Below are 23,935 nucleotides of genomic sequence, written 5' to 3' on the forward strand. Positions count from 1 at the left end.
GGCTGTGCTCAGCCTCTCAGTGCTCTGCTATACTGGAGTGCGCGCTCTTCCGGCAGAAGAGCCCGCATTTAGGACCCATATAAGGAAATTCCGCTCCAACTAACGTCACACAGAGCCATACTCGAAAAAAACTTTCCGAAACTTGTGACAAACCGGAAGAGGATTTTTTGGAACAAAAATACTCCTTCAAACGTACAACTTAATTTTTGAAACTTTGTCCATGTTTAGCATGGGAATCCAACTCTTTAACAGTGTAAAAAACTCAGTATGCATGAAATAGCATTTCACCCCCCCTTTAAGGTCCAATTCTTGCTTGACTTTTGCCTCAATAAACTCCTACTGTAATTTGCTGCTTGTTGATAGTTAATAAAGTAGCTGTTAAGTTTAGGTATTGGGTACGATTATGGATATATAATACGGCCATGCACAATATGTGCTTTATAAGTAATAAACAACCGATATGTTAATTAAAGGCCAGCTGATAAGCAACTAGTTAATAGAGAGAATTGGTCCCTAGTGTCACCGAGGCTATAGGTACATACTGTAAAAGGCGATTTTAGCTTTGTGTTAAAAATGCTACAAGTGAAATAATGCTTTATATCATTTTAAACTATGTTGACTGATGTTGAATAATTTAGGATATATACACACACTGATAAGTACTTTAGAAACCAATGCTATCTCACGACCAATTCTTCTGTATTTTTACGAGGCGGCTAATTCATATGAATCCATACAACCTCACTCGTATGATTTGTATGATTTCTCTTGACTCCAGTGATGGGTAGGTTTAGGGGCGGGGTTAGGTGTAGGTCATTCATGCAAATTCATACGAATTGTGCAACATGTAAAATATGTACGATTTTGCACAAATCATATGAATTTGTACTAATGAGGTTGTACAAAGTCATACAAATTAGCCACCTCGAACAGGCTGGTAGAAACATTTTTCACTCTGAAACTACAAGTAAATTTAAAAGGCAATTGCAGAAACACATTGAATTAAACACAGAAAGCCTGAAACAGTATTTTATTGTAAAACCAGTCATATATATACACATACATTTATATATAGTTGTATGGTCATGTTGTATTGTAATAACTTCATATCATATCACTTTGTACATCCTATTTCAGAACATTATTTGTTTTGTAAAGAATTTACTTAGCATTTTGGCAAATTAGTGTATTTAATTTTTTATGAAGTATTATCTGCTTTGTGTCTTGCCTATGACACCTTTTAACCATGACTATATTCAAATATATATATTATAGCTTCTAACAACAAAATGCTTGAATAAAACGCTGCAAAGGTGTGTTTGTGGTGTAAATAAGAGATGCATTCTGCAGTGCAGACAGCTTTGTTGATTATAACAGGAGTGTTGGTGAGATGTCTGTGCACGGACTGCCAGTGAGCTGCCACTGAACTGCAGGGCTCAAACAGCCGTGTGAGACGTGACTGACATGATGCACATACATGTTGTGACAATTACTTTTCAGCAAGGAGCAGAATATACAATTCAGATGTCAAGTAGATACTTACAAAACATGGCACCGGATAGCAGTGTAGCTCTGTACGGGAAGTTAGTCAGTCAGTAGGCATGAATAATATTTCACATTTAAGAAAGGTGTATTTTGCATATTTAAAAATGTAATCTTACAACAAAGTGTGGCTTAAAGCAAAGTAAGCGTGCATTCAAGAACACATTCACTGCTGGCTACAATAGGTTTGCTGGGTGATATGGATGCCAAAGAGTTCTGAACAGTGTTGGAGATAGAGTGAATGTGTTTGTTCAGTTTTGTACAATAATGAAAAAGCAGACATTTGCTGTGTGTCAGACAAGAGTATGTTAAGAAAGCTGCAGCCTCTAAAGAGAACAAGAGAATGCAGTTCAGCTGGATTGCTGTATAGAAAGGAGCCCATATGGCAAGTATAAAATGAGTCAGTCCATGTAACCTTCAGCAGAAGTGGAGAGATACAGAGAGTGGAGAATGAGCTGATTTACACAGTGAGGATGAACATTTTGACTTAACTGAGAATATGAGTACCCCTCTATTTTGAAGTGTCCAGGAGACTGGTTGATATTAAGTCCAAACAGCTGAGATAATCATCATAACATTCCACAAGTAAATCAAATTACTCCAGTTGATCATTTAATGTCTTGCGAAGTAAAATTCTGAACTTTTGTAACAAACAAATCCATCGTTAAAATGAACTTTAAACATTAACTTCAAAAAGTTGCTTCCAACTCTATCTATAATATTGCTTTATCCAGTGTTTTTTTTTTTTTTTTTTTTTTTTTTACTGGGTTTATCCAGGTTTTTTTTTTTTTTTTTACTGGGTTTTGACTTGTCAATGCAATTCAGGAGATACTGTAACAGAATCAGAAAGGCTTGTACCTTATAGTATCTGTTATTCACATACTGTAGAAAAACACAAACCAGGAGGCACAGACGTGAGATACCATTTATGAAAGTGTGAATCAGAATCAGCAGTCAGTGCCCCATGAAGAAGTGGTCAGGGGAATTGAAATAAAGGACTCCTACTGTATCTCCATATGGAGTATCTTTTCAGTTAGCTCCTTTGAATGAGACTATGCTACATTATGTCTAAAGCTAGTAACCACAAAACTAACAAACTCAGTAATTGTGCACTTTATTCTCATAGGGAAGATGAACAAAAATAATTTTATGAAATGCATTTATATCATATTATTCTTGTATTTTGTGTTTGCCAATCTAGCCATGTAAAGTAAGTGGCACTATAAGTGGAGTAATCTTTCTTCAGGACTGCAGTACAATTATGGGCAGGACACTGAAATAAATGTAATTTATGCATGGTGTACTCTAAAATTCATTTGTGAAACTGGTTTTCTTCTGCTTCCTCTCTGCAAGACTTAATTGGTTCTGTGTGTCACAATACGGTTTTGGGAGTATTTAATGTTGGAAAACTATGTTCAGTGCCTTATATTGGAAGATTCTATAATATTGATATTCCTTCAGAAATGAGTTTGGTTTTGGGTGTATGTAATACAACTCATATTGGTTTAATGACATATTGGCTTAATGAATTTTATTGCAAGTGTCATATTAAAGGTAGAACGTAGAGTACCTTTTAAATGTTTAGTTTAAAGGTACAATTTGTAAGATATTTGCAGTAAAATGTCCAAAAACCAGTAGGCTAGTGTTATATATTTTGTCCAGCTGATTACTAACAATATCTAATGTTTTCAACTACTTGTAAATTATGAGAAAAATCCCATTCTAAACAGTCACACAGGGCACTGCAGTCGCCTGTCAATGACGTTAGTTACTCTTTGTTTACCGCCTTTACTGACGTAGAAACCACATGGCAACAGTGTCGTGGACAAATGCGGAAGTAATGTCTTGGATCCAGCAAATCACTAGCTTGCTTCAAGCAGTTCCTTATTTACTTCTTCTTGCATGTTTTATGGTGGATTGTGTTACTTATTTATGGAACATAATTACTACTTACCGCCTGTCGCTGGTTCTGTCGACAAGGACAGCTCCAGTAAACGTAAGCGTACGGGCCAACCAAACGACCCAAGAAGAGTTTGGGACAAGAGGAGAGAAAGAGTGAGGATCAATATCGGTGTTGCATTTTCTAGATAGAGAGAGCTTCGCGACAAACTTCAACTAGAAAGAGATGCCGGTCTCGCTTGTATTTTACTCGACAGGTGAGTGGTTTTGATTTGTATCTTTACAGAAATGTATGTTATTATAACCATCAACAAGATTAGTATTATGAGGCATACACGCCAAACACATCGCTTCTCTAGACCCGCGCAAGGACGGGTCTGATCCATAGTCTGATCACATCTTTGCATCCATTAAATCCAAGATTTATCTTTCCGTCTGATTTATGGCCGTCAGCGATTGAGTAGAAAACAACAAATCTCATCATTCCACGCTCCTTCTTAGCGTCATCAAACTACGCAATTGGTATTGTTTTGGTAGTGCGCCCCCTCGTGGCCAAATTTGTCAAAATCACTGTCTAGCAATACCATTTAATCATAATCTTACAAAGGAATTATTATTTTTTATGAACTTTTTTTTAATATTTTAGGTGGTTTTGTGGACATTTTAGTTTAGTTATTTCCACACACACACACAAACGCACAAACACACACACACACACACACACACACAATTGTTGTCTTAAAATACAAACTCTCTATATGCTCTACTCAGCATTTATGGATTTATGGCACTGAATGTAACATATCTTATTATGTTACAATAAGTAGTGTAGAAATAAAGCAAACTGTGTAAACATGCTACACATTTTGAAATGAAAGGCAGACAATTCTCCACCTGGCAACATTAATAATTAGCGATGACATTTATTTGTCTTTACTTTGTTCCTCTAAATGGAATAAATTTACCTTCACAATTCCTTGGTGACAATACACTTATGAATATATTCATAGATGTTTCATTCTGCAGAATGTTCAGTTGCTGGATATGAATAGTGAAACTGTCCCAAACTTATTTGAATGAAAACCTGTTTTTGTTTGTATGTTTTTGGGAAATTCACTGAATATTGTTTGCTATGGGGCTTGGTGTTTAGTGACACTACAATCAGTTGGTAATGAATCTCTCATTAATAATTAAACGATTAAAATATAAAACGGCAGCAAAAACTATTCTTTATTCTATTTTTTATTTTTTTATATGTGTTTGGATATTAAAGTCTGATTCCTGAAGCCTGATGAAAGAGTTTACAGCTTTATTGTTCCAAGCAGGGTTTAAACAGCATGACCCCAGGCCTGACAGTAAGCCAATATAACCTCCAGTTTATTGACTGGTTAAGTATTTCCTTAAATGCATGAATGAAATATAAACATTATCACATCTCTGCAGAATAGCAAAATGATGGAACTAAGTTTATAAAAAGAAGCCCTTTTCATGTCTGGCATCATGATAGAGCTCAAAAGGATACCTGTTCAAAGCATATCGTATTGTTTTGTTTTCAATTAGAAACTGACAAAATATTTGTGGAACATCTGTTATTAAGTATGCACACTTTAAATGTTTAAAGTACTTTTTTATTTCCATCCAGTTGTTTTGTTTAATTTGTTTTATTCTCATTAATACTTAAACATTACATTACTATTCAAAGACTGCTGTCACAGATTTCCCATGTCATCCAGAAGCTAACATTAATGGTTAAAGTTTCCGGCATTAAAGCCAATAAAATATAAACAGAAGCTGTCTTAAGTTTGACTTATTTATCCATAGTTCCATTATCATATTACTTTGAAATGAGAGTTGAATGCTGAAAAAAATAAAAAATAAAAAATAAAAAAACTCATTATCATATGCATCAGATCAGTGTTAACTGCAGTGGATACACACATTTATTCTTTACTGTATCAGACACATGCATATCTTTATTACTTACCATTTTGTTTCAGGCATTTCATTAATTTCTATATTTATGTGCAGTGACCGTTTATGATTTATCGGGATTATAAAACATGAGTGGGTGGATTTGGGTGAGTTTACCATTATAGGTTGGTTGTTTTCACACACTGCGGCCACACAACTGTGTTCAAACATTTTATAAAAGTGATTTTTTTGCATTCTATGGCACCTTAAACATAAACATGTTTGAACGTATGTATTTTTTACATACTGTATACATACTTTATACTGTACTCAGTAGTGTCACAGACCCTTTTATACCCCCATATTTGATGACGAGAACATGGTAGAAATATTCAAATCTAATGATCATTCTGTACCATGTTTTACTATACTTAATTAACTCTTGAAATTTTCAACAAAAAAAAATCAAAAAAAAATCACACAACTCCAAATGTGTAATGAATCCTTGTTTTCTTCAGCACAAAGATGTCCAGATGGGAACATGCAGAGAGCAGTAAATCATGGACCCGTTGTGAGTAAAGAAAAGAGAGGCAACTCTTAGTATCCAATGAAAGAGGTTGTTTTTGACGAGTATGAAAGGAAAACTAGAGTCTTTTCAGAGGAGAGTTATAAAATGGATACGTGAGAGCCGGCAGATACAGGAGGAAAAGAGGCTTGCACAACATCAGTTAATGGACTGTTTGTAGTGAGTCATACGCTTCAGAAGAAAATTGACATGAAAATACCAATAACTAGGTGTACTCAGTCAGGTCCTCTGGTGATCTGCATATAGATTGTCAACAGACAAATGCAGTAAATTGTCCCTTTGCTTCTGAACCTACAGTAAATATGTATAATGTGTCAAGTATGTCTACTTAAGATCTCAAACAGAATGTGGGTAGATTTTAAGTATATGAAATGTCATTTTTTCTCTAACTTTATGCTGTGTTCCTGTGGTCTGCTTATGTGCAAGAGAAACCTGGCCTACCTGTCAAATCTTTCACTGCAGTGAATATATATATATCATGGTAGGTTTATTTTTTGAATGTCATATTCTGTATCGGCTCATATTTAAACGTCCAGATTCCAAAAAAAAAAAAAAAAAAAAAAAAAAATGCTACTGAATATTTCCAGTGTTATTGCCCAAGTGAAAAGAAAACAGTGACCCACTGGGACCCCATAGCAGGCTGTGTTGACACAATCAAACTTGCTTATTAAATAGTCTATTATTTAGTAAAATTTATACAATAAAAAGTTTGGATAGAATTTGATCCTTGTTTTATATGGAATTACATTTAGTTCAATAATAATGAACGTAACTTTATAAAACTGAACGTAACTTTTTCAGAAACTATCAAACATATGCCATTACAAAAGAAGAAAAACACAATCAAAATGAAAAAAAAATTACTCGGTCGCACAAATGTAACAGGCTCTTCAAATATGCTTCATTTGTGTTAATGTTTTTCTAAGATTTGTTTTCGCTGATCGTGGATTCTGAATGCATTGCCGCAAATTTCGCTTTTGCTTTGCAGTTTTTCGTTTTGAGTTTTGACACAAACCTCTCGTGGGGGTGGGGTTAACGGTGATCTACTCTGACGGGATAGTGAGCTTTTGATGGACAGATGCTCTCTGACCGGGAAGTACGATTTGGTGAACTGGTTCAAAAAGATCCGGTTACATCGAATGATTCGTTCGCGAACCGGATATCATTGAACTGTTCTGTTTTGAACTCTCTTACAACAGACACAGAAGAGAAGACAATGATGAATGAAGTAATAGTTTTTGCTATTTTTGGACCAAAATGTTTTTTAGATGCTTCAAATAATTATAACTGACCCTCTGATGTCACATTGACTACTTTGATGATGTTTTTCTTACCTTTCTGGACATGGACAGTAGAACGTACACACAGTTTCCATGGAGGGACTTAAGAGCTCTCGGACTAAATCTAAAATATCTTGAACTGTGTTCTGAAGATAAAAGGAGGTCTTACGACATGAGGGTGAATTATTAATTACATAATTGATTTTTGGGTGAACTATCCATTTAAATTGAACCTGTCTGATAAAGTAGCATGCTTAAAAAGCAATACATCGTCTAAAGAAATTCAAGAACAAATGATAAACAAAATAGATGACATGTATCAGTCTGGAAAGGGCCATTATAAAGCCATTTTTAAGGCTTTGAGACTCCAGTGAACCACGGTCAGAGCCATTATCCACAAATGGAGAAAACTTGGAACATCGGTGAACCTTCCCAGGAGTGGCCGGCCTACCAAAATTACTCCAAGAGCGCAACGAAGAGTCGTCCAGGAGGTCAGAAAAGATCCCAGAATTACATCTAAAGAAATGCTTGCCTCACTTGCCTCAATTAAGTTCAGTGTTCATGATTCAACAATAAGAAAAAGTCTGGGCAAAAAGAGCATCCACGGGAGAGCTCCAAGGCAAAAGCTATTGCTGACCAAAAAGAACACAAAGGCTCATCTCACATTTACCAGATATAGTTTTTTCTGTTTTAATATAATATTATATATATATATATATATATATATATATATATATATATACAAAAAAATATATATATATATATATATTGATTTTTATTTGTTTATAGTGCTAAAAACAACATGCCAAATCACACTTGCTGCACCCGTAACATACATATACTGTAATTACATATATTCGTAAGAAGCCGTTTACACAAGAATGTTGTCTTGCATGCATAATCAGCTAGACACTTTGTTATCTGTTTTATTAGGAACATATTTTCTCTTAAAATACTTCATATATTAATGATGTAGAACCACTGTATCTTACCGACATCGCTATGTATAATAGAGTCAAGACACATTTAGCCGTGATTAAGATTGATAATACTCCAGGTCTAAAGCTGTTTAAGCTATGAGGCAATAGCATGTAACACAGCCTGTATTTATCAGACTACATGATACACACTACAATTCAATTAAAGTTTCATTAAAATATTGCCTCACTTTCAAATCACTTCTTTTGCATTGGGGCTATATCAGTTTTGTTGTTGATGATTTGTTGTGTAGAGCCGGGGGGGAGGATATGACACCATCAAGCTGAAGGTGGGATTGACTCTGATTGAGATGAATGTGCCAGATGTATCACAATAGACTATAAATATTTGATGGTTTAATGTGACACTGCTTCATGGGTAATTAATGGCTATAGTATTAACATTTAGATGGATTAGGCCTGCATCCCATCCCTGGCTGTTTCCTGCTGCACATCAAAAAATCATCACTGACACACAAAGACATCGCTACAGACACAAGCAGGTACAATGAGATGCGCAGATATTGTAAACTGTCAGGATCCAGGTGCAACAAATCACACAGACTACAGCTCCCTGCATGCACAGAACTCATAAAGTGACTCATGATGCTCAGAAGCAACATCTGTGTAAGACAGCTAATTTAAGACACAGCAGCCCTGTTGAGAGACATCCAAAACTAATGAAGATTGCATATGCAATAAATGGAAGACATATAACGTGATGAGAAAGTTTCAAATAAAGTAGGTCACATGCATTAGATTCCTGTAGTAGTAAGGGGTAGGAGCAGGACCATGGACAGCTCTTCTCTGTGTGGATGTTCAAGCCTGCAACTGCAGTTCAAGTTTCTGAATTTGACAGACATTTTTTTTTTTTTGCAAAAAGGTTTGTGCTTGCAGTGTATTGAAGATGTGCAGTGTGTTAGTTCATGCATCCCCTGGCAATCAAAACCATGACCTTGGTGTTGCTAGTGCAATGTTCAGGTCATCAGCCAGGGGCAGGTTTTAAACGTGTGTGTGTGTGTGTGTGTGTTTCCTTTTTTTCTTTTCTTAGCAATATAATTTACTATCTTCTTATAAAACCTGTGGCTAATAATGTGGCAACAACTTTAAATATAATTATTTCAAACTTTTATTATTATAACTTACTATATTTTTAACCACATCGTTTGTTGGAGAAAATAAAGGTTTGATATTTTGTATGTTAACCATTATCAATTTTTAGCTCATTTTAAAAACACATCATTAAATACCTATTTATTATACAAATGTATTACTGTCATATATTTAATCATTACTGTTTATTAAGTCATTATCATTAAGTTTGTTAAAAAGACTATACAATTCTCATCAGATGTTTGAAAAAAAAATAAAATAAAATAAAATAAAAAAATATATATATATATACATACATATACATACATACATATATATATATATATATATATATATATATATATATATATATATATACATATATATATATATATATATATATATATATATATATATATATATATATATATATATATATATATATATATATATATATATATATATATATATATATACACACACATATATATATATATGATTGCATCTACAGTTATTTTTTATTTAATTTATTCCTATGAAGACAAAGCTGAATTTTCAGCAGTCATTGCTCGGTACATAATAATGAGGTTTCCATAAAATTATTAAGCAGCAAAAAATGACAGTGATAAACCTAAAAAAATAAAAATAAAATAAGAAAACCTTAATAGCATTATTAATAGTTGAGCATCTACAACTTTAGGAGGTTGTATTGGAACTTCACTTGGCTCAGTCATCTTAGTTTGAAAGGGCATCATGCTTCTGCATTGATAGCAGTATCTACTGTGCTCAAACCAGATTTTGTGTCATTGCAGTAGCAACTGCACAGTAACATGAAAGAACATAGCTTTGTCTAATCTTCAGTGAATCTTTGTTTTGTGGTATATGCATAGTAGGGTCTTGAAAGGAGGCAAACACCCCATGTGCGTTGACCCTGACATATGGCAGCCCCTAACCCTTCACAATGATCCTCAGACGAGCAGTGCCACAGACTTCAAGAGCATCTTCTGCACTTCAACGAATCCTCCGACCGCACGCTGTCATCGATGTATATCCACTGAATTCATCTGAACTATTCTCCAGTGCAACATACGCCCATTCTTCGTCCCTTCACACTTACACTGTACCATTAATTGGCAGAAGAAGATGTCTTTAGAGGAGTGTGAGTGATGGAAACAGCATGCATAATTCAGAGGGATAGAAGGAAACGAGGAGGAAAAAAGCGAGTTCGTGGTGAACAGCAGTATGTTGACTGTATCAGAGCAGCACTTGGTGTTTCAAAGAATTGCAACTGCAGTGCAGAGACATGACATAATGAGTTTGGTGAGAATATTGCTCCTGGGGCAGGATTAGGGAGCAGGAGATGACGGAGCTGCCAGTGTTCTGTCAAATGAGGGTGGAGGTACTCACGTATGTCTTTTTGCAGTGGCACCTTTGATAGTGTTACCCAGAGCATTATAGAACAATGGTCCAAGAGAAAAAGAAATCTGCATCTTACGGGGATTTTATACCACAACAGGCTGAGGATATGGTGCCCTGAACTTTGATTAAAAGAGATTTAAAGAGCTATAATGCAGAAAAAAACAACAACAACAACAACAAAAAACCTTTACATTGAAACGAAGATTCTTAAATTTCTTCTGCAATTCTGTGTTAAAAGTAAAAGCATTGGGCTTATACATAAAAAGCTTTGCTAAATGTAATATTTTGCATTATTTCACTCTAGGTTCTGTTGAGAATTGGTCAGTGCTAAACATACTTAGTATAACTAATGTAAACTGCACATACTCACAGCCCACGTCTACATACCATTACAACTCCCTGATACTCTTTAATGCTCTGTTATCTAGTGCTTAGAAACTTCTTTTTTTTTTAAACTGGCCATTCATCAGGTCATTCGGTTTCAGCCATGGGGAAATATTATTTCATGCCCCAGGGTTATATTATAAATATTTATCGTCTGTGTTTGATTGGTGCGGTATTTCAGTAAACAGCATTCACAGCAGGGAATCTAGGGTTTAGAGATGAATCTGAGGTAAGCGCAGTCAAATGTGTGGTCTCTTAAGAGAATAATTGTGTCCCTGCAGTGAACAAAATTGACGATGAAATCCACCAGATAGAGTTGAATTAATTCCTACTGAGTTTATTCCCCATGTTTACCTCAATTTGGTATTTCACAGTTTCATTTTTGTTCAATTATCATATCATTCGCCACACCTTGGCATTCCAATTGCAAGTAGATTTCTACTGATGGAGGTAAATAGCTGACTGTAGCCTTCCCTTTTTATTATTGTGAGCCTCACCATCTATATTAACCTCATACACATTAAAGTCATTGGCACTGCCGCTATAACATCTGTCAGGAGCAGATTACTTTTTTTTTTTTCACTCACTCATTTATTTTACTCCTCTACAGAACTGTTTTGGCCTTATGCATGGACATTATTAGTACATTATTATGATCTCATCTCTTAACGTCTCTCTGATTCATTGTGGCCTTTGTTAGGCTTTTGTTCTTTTGACAAGCACAAAAATTGAAACAGGGCTATCACCACTGTAAATGGAGCGAGACTGGTGCAGCATATATATTTTTTTTAAATAACCAAAGTGAACAGAATGAGTAATATGAACAAAATGTTTCGTTAAATATCTGAAAACAAAACTGCTGTATTGCATAGAATCATTTCGCAACTTAAACATTACTGCTGATTAAATTGCTCTGCAGTGTAAGTGAACAATGTTTGGGGAATATGGAAAGAGTAATTTAGAACTAGTTACATCAGTTTCAGCTCAAATGCAGACCTTCACGTGATTCTATATGGGTGACAAACCAGAGCTTTGTGGTATTTTAACTTTACTGAACAATATTAAGATTTTTTAGAAAGTAACTTAATAACATTTTAGGAAATTCTTATATGTATTTAATTATATATATATATATATTTTTTTTTGTTTTAGTTAATTTACCTATAGTGTGCACATAACGTAATTTAACACACAAATGTCTATACACTAGCATTAGAGGAATCTGAGAACATAACATTTATATGTAATACTTAAGTGACCAATCTGAATGGATGCTCAAATGCAAGGTAATTTGCTTCCATTCAAAACATGCCAATGAAAGTTGGAAATGTTCTGCTTTTCACAAATATGTCCAATTATTAGTAGAAGCAATCATTCAAGCCAATTAGCTTTCAGTACAACATAGTTAATCATCAAATCTGATAGTAAACAACAGGTAAAAAGAAAATTTATTTAGTTAAAATATTATTTAGGGCTTTCAATCAAGTTTTTGTCGCATGGGTGAGTAAAAATAGTAGATGAAATGGGGCTCTCCATTTATTAATAAATGTTTTCAATGACGCTTCAAGCTTTGTTCCGTTTATACTGACAACTAAACCTTCGCAGGGAGCTGGATTGGCAGGCGATCTGACCAATCCTAACGCCAAATCCACCATTTTTATCTGACAAACAAATCAGACAGGAGAGGTGATTAACCAGTCAGCTGTTCCTATCTTGTACCAATCCAGTCTTGACACCTATCACAAGCGGTCTATTTAAATTCCCATTCTTCAGTGTCTCTACCATCACATCGCTGCTTGCAAATCAAACTGTTACAGCGTGTTTCTGAACATCTGAAATCCACATTTAAGATAAGTGAATGCTCTTTTAATCCATATGTCCGTGTATATTGCTTGGTCTGCTAATTGTTAAAAAATACATTTAAATTATGTTAGCAGTTTTGCAACATTTGCAAGAGTGAAATACAAAGCATATTTGCAGCAGCATTTATGCATTTGTGTTTATACACCTAGAGCAACACACAGTCTAGAGCATGTAATCGCTCTGAGGACATGCCGATATAAGACCATATGAACAGGTTTAAATGAAACAAGCATTCTCATGTAGGTGTTTCAACTGGGGTTTGCTGTATTTAGCAGTGGTGGACGAAGTACACCAATCAAGTTCTTGAGTAAAAGTACAGATACGTATAGTAAAATATTACTCCAGTAAAAGTAAAAGTACTCCTTTTTCAATGTTACTCAAGTGAAAGTATAAAAGTACTCGATTTTTTATGTACTTAAGTAAAAAAGTACTGAAAGATAGATGTTTGCAATTTTATATAGGCTACTTAATTTAATTTTATATTAGCACATATTATTTTATAATCCTACTGCTCAAAATACCTGGGATTTTTTCCAAAATAACCACTATATGGAGTCAAGATATATTTTTGTTATTGATAGACTACGCTGATGAGAGTGATGTTAACTGTGAAGCTTACACTGTGATGTACCTGAGAAAAAACAGAGATGACCATCTGATCTTCACCAGAAAGAAGAAAGTATTTTAAAGTTTGTTGTTTTACAGAACATCACAGTTATATATGACATGATAATAAGGCCTGAAGTTAGGAATAACATTTTAAGGAAAATATAATTATATTTTCATTATGTTTTTTTCCTTCTCAAATCTTGTCTGTGGTAACTACAGAAATTATCAAACTGGGAAGAGATGCACCCCGTATACACACACGCACACACACACACACACACACACACACACACACACACACAGATAATCCAAACAATATAACGTTACTGTTGATAAACAATATAAAAACAGACGTCACATAGGACATGGTAGCATTTTAATAAAACTGTTAATATTACGGCAGCCGGGAATGTGAACATGCATGAGTTATTTTATTTAATCTGTGTTAGTTTAATGGTGTGTGTGTTTTTTTACCTAAAACACAGAGACGCTGATTGATGTATCTGCATCGTCTGCACTGGAGCATTTCAGTGGACTTAAACAGATCACTCTTTACAGCGGATTTAGTTCCCATACAACTGACAATTTTGACCTAAATATGATTTTCAGTGACAATAATTAATCCTAAATTTCGAAATTAATAACTTACTTTTAGCAACATCAGAGGCACGCAGCTCACAAGATCTCCCAGTTCTTACTTCTGGAGACTCACACTAAACGGTTCATTTGAATCAGTTAATGGTCGACTCCAGAACAGCTGCAATCGGATAATTCTAATTCATAAACGAATCGTTTGGTGAGATTTTTGGCGTTTATTTTGAAAAGACTCAGTTCGTTCATGATGAATCAGACACCGCTTCTGCGTGTCGGAGCACGTGATATATTATAGGGAGTAACGATATGTTTTATGAAATGTAGTGAAGTTAAAAGTAAGATTTTATGCTTTGGAATGTAGTGAAGTAAAAGTAAAAGTTACTCAAAATAAAACTACTCCAGTAAAGTACTGATACTTGAAAAATGTGCTTAAGTACAGTAACGAAGTAAAGCTACTCCGTTACTGTCCACCACTGGTATTTAGCGGCATAATCTCAATGTCACAGTTGTTTATTTCTAAGGTTGATGTTTTCATTAGCTGTGTGAGTGTGCGGTTGATTTCAGCGACACGCAGCGTCAGAAGCACACGTTTATCGTTCTATGGCTTCTATACATCTATACATTCAATATCAGTGGCAGTCATTCAAAGTATTTCCGCAGGGTGTATGCTTCCCCTGCCGGACTCCAACCCACAATTATATAAAATACAGCATTAATGCATATAACATGTTCCTTGTGCTGTGGCTATGGGTTGTACATTCAAATATTTGAATAAGCAGCATTTAGCAACATGCTTGTTGCATGCTCCCTTACTGAGTTGGGGTGATGCTTCCCCCATAAATATAGTATTAAGGCAGCATTTCCCAACACTGTCCCATCAAATTGCATCAGTTGTGTTGTTGGGGGGGTTGGCATATGGTTGTTTTGGGGGTTTATCTTGTTGCTCTCCCCGTTCTATCCAAGCATGGACAGGCATGTGGAGTGCTGCCCAGAACATAACCATACTGCCAACACTAACTGTATAGAATATAATTGTAATGAATATACTTGATGAAAGTGGTCCTGATTGAAATTCAGCATTGCATTAGTTCAGACAGGCCACGTCAGTCAAGATTGCATCAGCCGACAGTCAGCTGTTCCTGATGTGTATGAATCCATTCTTGACACCTATCACAAGCGGTCTATTTAAATTCCCATTCTTCGTCGTCTCTTCCACCACATTGCTGCTTGCAATTAACTCCCTCCTCCAACCCCAACTCCAACTTACTGAACCTGTAATCTGATCTGACTTTTGTTTTTTCCATTACTGTTCACTTTTGGAAGCATTCTCTATAACGTTTTGTTTTACCACTCATGTAATTGTGAATTGTAATTATGTATATGATGGTTCTGTTCTGAACCCCGGGGGACTATATGGGCAGGCGTGTAGGAGTTTTGCACAGAACATAACCATACCTTCAACACTAACTCTATGTAATACAACTGTAATAAATATACTTGACGAAAGTGGTCTTGATTGAAGTATGTGATTATCAGCATATTACTCAGAAATAACATTTAAGCAACATTTGAACAATTACTGCAGTTACTAATTCAAAATGAACTTGATGTACTTTTTAAACAAAGGCTGGTAATACATAAAAATCCTTTGTTTAACATATGGTAAATACGTTTTATTAGATTCATGTTGTTTCTGGTCTTGTTATGCACCTCATTTAATATTATAAGATTCAGCAATTGCTTTGGGTTGTACAGTATATCTCACTCCGAGCAGCTGAGTCCTTAGCCAGCTAACTGAGACTTGTTATAGCACTTATATATAATTGCTTTTTTTGTTGTTTTTGATTGCTTCCATTGTCCTCATTTGTAAGTCGCTTTGGATAAAAGCGTCTACTAAATGAATAAATGTAAATGTATATCTTGTTCTCATAAGGTTCCAGAAAAGAACAAATATGAACCAGATAGCCATAATACATCTGGATGCCTTAAACTTTCACACTGCTTTCTCTGTTGGAGAAAGAGATGGTCACCTATGGCTCCACTGAACTGTAAACACTGTAACTGCTGTCAGTCATAATGATCATTGAGCTAGTGGCCACAGCTGGCAGACTGCTTTTAATCTCCATGTAGCAATTGAGTCTCAAAATGTTCACCTGACACACACCTCAGAACCATGATTGAATGATGAGTCCTTGTGACAAGCTTGTTAGATGCTAAGCAAAGGGTCTACCCATGCCACGTCTTAAGTGTAGGATGTTTTACCACATTGTATCAAGTGTTACTTTACCAAATATATTTCAGTTGTCATTAGGGAAGATATAGCTAATTTTAATCTCAAAATAATGACGCATATTTTCCAAATGTACGTTTTATGATTCTGCGAGGCATACTAGCAGTGAGGGAAGATACTAAATTAATAACAATTGTTGCTGTTATCATTTAAAAACTACAAAATTTATGACTCATATCAGGTCGGCACAAATCCCTCATCTAGAATTTCTCAAACCATTTTCTGCCCAGAATGCATGTAGAGCACCTAGCCTTTTCACCATGCACCCCCCCCCCCACCCCCTCCCCTAGAACAAATAATTTGGATTACATATTGATTTTTGAGGTCAGGAAGACAGATTGGTTATTGTAAGAAATGGTCTTTGGAGGATGTACACAATCTTATAAAGTAAGCAAACAGGGGCACACTTGAGGAAATGTGATGCCCACTTGTGGAATTCAAATTAGTTTCCGCTACAGTACTCTGAATTGGCTGTGCAAGTCGACATACAAATGAGCCATGAACATAATCCTCTTTTCTGTCATTTAAGCTTATTTTAAATGTAATCTCGTTCATCTTTCGCCTTCAAAGTTCATAAATGCATACATATGGCACAAATATCCCCTTTGATGTGTTTGGTCGTCTCAGATTTAGCAGCAACAGATTTTTTGCTGATATCAAATTCTTTTTCTTTTTTTTTTTCATCTCCCTTTCCCTCTGAGGATGAAAATGGCAAAGGGGTGGAAGCTTTTTCAGATGCTTGGCTTTGTGTGATCACTGACCTGTGAATATCAGTGATGGTGGAAATGAGTGAGAGGAGGGTCCTCGTGCCGTTGCCACAGTGAGACTGAGACCGAAGCCTATTTTCCAGATCGTTGCGGGTGGTGAGGCCTAACGAGATGAGAGAGGGGAAGCCATTCTTAGCCTGATATATAGCATTTATTCTACTACTGCATTGTGGAAAACTTTACTAGTTGGGTATTTTAAATGCAATAGCTAAATGCCTCATCTTTGGCACAGATGTGTATATTTTCATCAGTAAATTATTAATAAAATCAGGAGCATAAAAAATGGTCATGTAATCCTGTCTTTGACTGAGTACTGTTCATAGTATGAAATTAGTATGCCAAATGTCCCCAGAAGCCCCAAAGTGTGTGTCCGTGCATATACTTTATTGCACTTTTTGTGCTTTAGAAGATTCAAGATTCGAACACACACACACACACGCACAAACACACACAAATTTTTTCTTAAAAGTGGGGACACTTATATATACTGTATATTTTTATACTGTACAAACTGTATATTCTATGGTCCTACACCAACCCTACACCTAATCCTAACCCTCACAGGAGACTTGTTACATTTTATCAGCAACAACACTGTGTACATTTATAATGAATAATATGAAAGCATAAAAGCAAAACACGAATATATACATTTTTACAACAAAAAATTATTCTTCTGCCCTAATTTCACAACTCGACATGGATGCTTTTTTATAATTGATGCATTAAGTCTTATTTTACAGAGCCCCGCACATGACATGCAGGAAATAATTGTTGGCTAAATCGTGCACACAATTTATTTTTATTTTTTTTCTTGCATGTCATGTGCGGGGCTCCGTATTTTTATAATTTGTTACCACAGAAAAATGTTTAAATAATGTGAAAAATAACTGGATATATTATTTGAATGTTAGGCTAAGGACCTTGAAATCCATTACTAGTGAGACAAAGAAAAATGTTCAATACTACTGACTAGCTTGTTGTTGACATTCTATTTTAGCTACCTAATGTTATCTAGGTCAACAAAATCAAAGTAAAAAAAAAATAAATAAATAAAAAAATAACCTTTTTTTTTTTTTTTTTTTTTTTTTTTTTAAATCAATGCTATTGGTCACCTTCTATGTCTGTCAGTGTTTCTGAGCAGTAATGAGTTTGGAAAAACAAGGTTTCTGTCTGACAGTGACAATATATATAATCAGTATATACAAGATCAACTGCTTGTTGTGCACTTTTTATCTAGAGTGTTAGTATGGCTGATCCCAGACATACTAGATTAATGGCCGAAATGTTTGAAGAGATGCTGCATAAGGAAGATCAGGCAATTTTAAAACCTGATTCAGAGTCTGAAATATCTGATGCTGATTAACTAGACTACAGTATGTGCCACCGGGTCATTCTGGAGTTGTGGGTGTAAATCCAGCCCTCCTAGATGAAGAAGACACAATTTAATGACACACAAGACTTGTCTGATGAGTCCTCTAAGAGGAAATTCAGAGCAGAACATGAAGGTGGCCTATGGTGCTGTAGTGCAATGTGCTGGATGTTGCCATCCTTATTGCTTATACTAGGGACGGCCAGTATTAGTCCTGCAGAGCCACAGCTTTTCATCAAGGAGCCGGTCAATGAGCTTGTCATGCCACATATGAAGAGTGTGTTTTTATGTGTTATATTATGTGTGAAATAAGTGGCAAATAAACACATGTTCCATGTGTTAAATATGCTAGTCTAAATAACTGCTAAAATAATTATTGTATTTATTATGTTTTTTTTTTATTTGTTTATTTTCTTTAATTATGTTTGTATAGATGGTTTATTTTGACCCATTTGTATAAACTTGATGTAGTAAAAAAAAAAAAAAAAATATATATATATATATATATATATATATATATATATATATATATATATATATATATATATATATATATATATATATATATATATATATATATATACAAAATTAAATAAAAATAAACTATGAAAAAAATATATTTAGAATTTTACAATTTGAATTTATAGATCAGATATTAAATGCTGAAATAAACTTATTTCAAAAGATAAAAGTAAAGAAAAAAAACAAAAAAAAAAAAAAAACATGCCCCATTTTAGACCCATGTGTCCATTAAGGGGTTTGCATAGCTTGTGCATCAAAGGGTTAATATGTCCCAAAGTTTGCCTATTATTTTGCTACACACTCTAAAGTATCTAATTTATTAATTAATTTTTTAATTTTTTCACAGAAAGGATTAAATACAATCTATTGATCTTATGCCAAACAATCAGTTTATTTTAAATGCAATTAAGAGATGGTTTGCCCACAGGGATGGGCCACTTGTATTACAAAGAATAGGAAAAATTGGAACGCCCAAGATGGTGGCTCTGCTATAAAAAGTACTGACTTCCAATCACCAACTCATGGAATCTACTTTTGGAAGCCCCAGGTCATCTTTTGATCAATACAGCATATACACTGGCTGGACAAACCTGAAACAGGTTAATTTGTTTATTCATGTATTTATTTTATTTGAACACAATATGTGTATATGATATGTGTCAGGTCTTAAAACTGTTTTGAATGTTTTTGAAATTTGAAGGGCTGGGCAATATGACCAAAATGTATTTTAAGGTTTGTACTTCAATACTACAGGAATCGAATAATCAAATGTGAAATGAAGTGCATATAGTCCTTAGTGTATGAATCAAATATGAATTGATTCTTATTAAAGATACAAAAGGTATTTAATCAATAGAAGTGAGATAATTTCTTTTTGTCTTTTGTTGTGACAGCATAGGCTGCTGTCAATTTAGGACTTAATGCACAGATACATATCCAGATATCTCTCAACTGTTTAAGTGCACTTAAGACATAAGCTTATTTCTCAGTCCAGACCAGTTATTACATGCGTGCAATCCTAAGAGTACGTTTTAGAACACTGACTATGTCTATTGCAATCACAGCTTCTAATGGCATCTGCAGTGAAGCTTTAACAATTATTAATAGGGTCTTTTATTTAGAAGACAGGATACTCAGCCATATTGCACTTTCTCCCTTTCACAAGAATCATGAGTGCACCATCTTTGTATATCTGAAGACTTTATTACTTTGCTGTCTGTAACAATAGACCGTTTATATGTTTTGGACAATTTATATAGCATCATAACGCCCAGCCCTATCCCCTTTCAGTTAGATGGGAGCTGTATATACGTGACAACTATTTATAACATGCCTGAGTGGATTTCTAAGTTAGCTACGAAGTGAACAAACTTGAAAGCATCTTGAATCGTCAAAATTTTCCATACATTAAAAACAAAAGAAAATAAAAGCAAAGAAGACTTTGAAAATGTCCAAGCTGCTCTTTTTCCAAAAAGAAAGCAGTGTTTGGCTGATGTAAGGATGAGTAAATGATACATTTGTTTTCATTTTTGGGGAACTATCCCTTTAACAGCCCTTATATTTTTGTTCAGTAACATGTAAAAAGATCTCTTGTAACTCAACAGCGTTTGATGTCCTGAGCAGCTTGACTATCTACATCATCAGTATATCACATAACACACACACACACACACAACTTTTTTTATTTATTTGTTTGACTTTAGCAAGTACACAAATGCAGTGAAACTGCTTCTCTCATCAAATATTTCAAGTTATTTCAACATATCACTTTGATAAATGCGTTTTTTAACAGCCTCTTCCACCAACTGGAAAATAGAACTTCAATGAAAAGAGTTCTGAAGCTTCATTAAAAGTTTTTGAAGCAAACGAACATCCTCTCTAGCCCCTCAGGACACAGTTAGTCCCAGATCTCTGAACCTATGCACCTCATCAAGAGCTGTGGTGTCCTAATACTCTTAAAACTGCCACATGTGCCTATATTTTACCATCATAAAGGAACCTTGTATTCTAGAGATGATTCAGTGTCATCTGTTACTACATCATTAATTTGTGAAGCCTGTGTTTAAACTTTGTGATTTGATTTAAATTATACCTGTAGTAATAAAACTGATACCGAGGGGTTTAATTTACCCTGTGGAACTTGGCATAATAATTTTCTAAATGTCAGTATAGCAACTGAATTCACCTTGTGGTCTTGAAACAATTAAATGTGGCTATATTCTGCATAACTGCATAACTCGCTATAGATGTATCGTGTGGAAACATAGAATTGTTCTTTTTTTTTTTTTTTCTGCAGTTGCAAAGTTATGTTCCAAAGCATTGCTAGTGCATATGATTTAATTATGATTATATATATATATATATATATATATATATATATATATATATATATATATATATATATATATATATATATATATATATATATATATATATATATATACACTCACCTAAAGGATTATTAGGAACACCTGTTCAATTTCTCATTAATGCAATTATCTAATCAACCAATCACATGGCAGTTGCTTCAATGCATTTATGGGTGTGGTCCTGGTCAAGACAATCTCCTGAACTCCAATGACATTCTGAACTGAATGTCAGAATGGGAAAGAAAGATGATTTAAGCAATTTGCCAGATGGGCCGGTCTGAGTATTTCACAGTCTGCTCAGTTACTGGAATTTTCACGCACAACCATTTCTAGGGTTTACAAAGAATGGTGTGAAAAGGGAAAAACATCCAGTATGCAGCAGTCCGATGGTTGAAAATGCCTTGTTGATGCTAGAGGTCAGAGGAGAATGGGCCGACTGATTCAAGATGATAGAAGAGCAACTTTGACTGGAATAACCACTTGTTACAACCGAGGTATGCAGCAAAGCATTTGTGAAGCCACAACACACACATCCTTGAGGCGGATGGGCTATAACCACCCGGGTACCACTCATCTCCACTACAAATAGGAAAAAGAGGCTACAATTTGCATGAGCTCACCACAATTGGACAGTTGAAGACTGGAAAAGTGTTGCCTGGTCTGATGAGTCTTGATTTGTGTTGAGACATTCAGATGGTAGAGTCAGAATTTGGCATAAACAGAATGAAAACATGGATCCATCATGCCTTGTTACGACTGTGCAGGCTGGTGGTGGTGGTGTAATGGTGTGGGGGATGTTTTCTTGGCACACTTTAGGCCCCTTAGAGCCTATTAGGCATCGTTTAAATGCCACGGCCTACCTGAGCATTGTTTCTGACCATGTCCATCCCTTTATGACCACCATGTAACCATCCTCTGATGGCTACTTCCAGCAGGATAATGCACCAAGCTTGAATCATTTCAGATTGGTTTCTTGAACATGACAAGGAGTTCACTGTACTAAAATGGCCCCCACAGTCACCAGATCTCAACCAAATAGAGCATCTTTGGGATGTGGTGGAACGGGAGCTCCGTGCCCTGAATGTGCATCCCACAAATCTCCATCAACTGCAAGATGCTACCCTATCAATATGGGCCAACATTTTTAAAGAATGCTTTCAGCACCTTGTTGAATAAATGCCACATAGAACACAGTATTAGGCCCAATCCCAATTCTATTTTATACCCCTTCCCCTTCCCCTTCTCCGACCCCTCCGCCTACCCTTCGCCTACCCTGTCAAGCAGTAGAGGAGAAAATATCCCCCTAAGGATTGGGACAAAACTACTATGCCATCACATGTCATCATTCGTCGTCTAGCTCTTACAATACACACATATACTGGTGTGCTGGTGTGATATCATCATGGTATTCTGCAACCAGTTCAAGTTCTTCAGAGTCAGGTCCGGCAAATCTATCAATGTGCACTAGAGACCCTGAGTGAGAGAACTGATAGTTATAAAGCAAAGCTTACAAGATTGAAATAGACATTCACAAGTTCACGCTTACATATAATTAGCTGAGGTATGCATATTTGGCGTGCTGTCCGGGGAAGGGCTCCGAGCTCGGGAATGGGCCGAACCTAGATTACATACATTTGGGACTATCAAAAAACAACCAACACTATAATCTTCAATAAACACAACAGGTGTAATGCATTGGGTTGTCGCAACCAGCTTGCGCATATACATGATATCAAGTTTGATTTGAATTCATTTGTATATAAAAGTGATTATATCTGAGTGTATGGCTTGCTTACATTGTAAATAATCTTCCTTTCTTCATAGTTTGATCTATTGAAGCACATCTGTGTTTGAGTTGCACATGTTCTAATCTACAGGGCAGTAAGCCTTTCGAGCTAAGGAGGCATTGCCTTCCCTCATGTGACTCTTCACCTGCTCAGGCTTTAGGACCTCTATAAGAATGCAAATGGGATAAAGACAAAAGAGATTCTGCCTCATTCTGACTGCCTTACACTTTTTATGAGCTCATATTTTGTATTAGTTTTTTTTTTTTTTCTGACCTTTCTCATCCTTTTTTTTTATTTTTTATTTTTTATTTGTATTATTATTATTATTATTATTATTATTATTATTATTATTATTATTATTATTATTATTATTATTATTATTATTATTATTATTATTATTTGCCTCCTTGGAGTAATGGAATCCCTTGGAGGAAACCCACAAAATCTGACATGATATGCTATCTTGCTTGAATCCTCAGTGGACCTTAGTTGGACATATTTTAAAGTATTATTATTATTTATATTTTTTTGGGGTGGGTGCTATCAAGTTTACACTCAAGCTGTTAGTAAATCAGGGTCCCTGCTGGTACAGCAGTTAGCACACACACACATACACATACACAAAAAAAGTCCTCATCACTCCTGCATTGAGGTTTTGTTAATGTGGTTAGA

Source organism: Carassius auratus, chromosome 27, assembly GCF_003368295.1.
Source record: "Carassius auratus strain Wakin chromosome 27, ASM336829v1, whole genome shotgun sequence".
Lineage (NCBI taxonomy): Eukaryota > Metazoa > Chordata > Actinopteri > Cypriniformes > Cyprinidae > Carassius > Carassius auratus.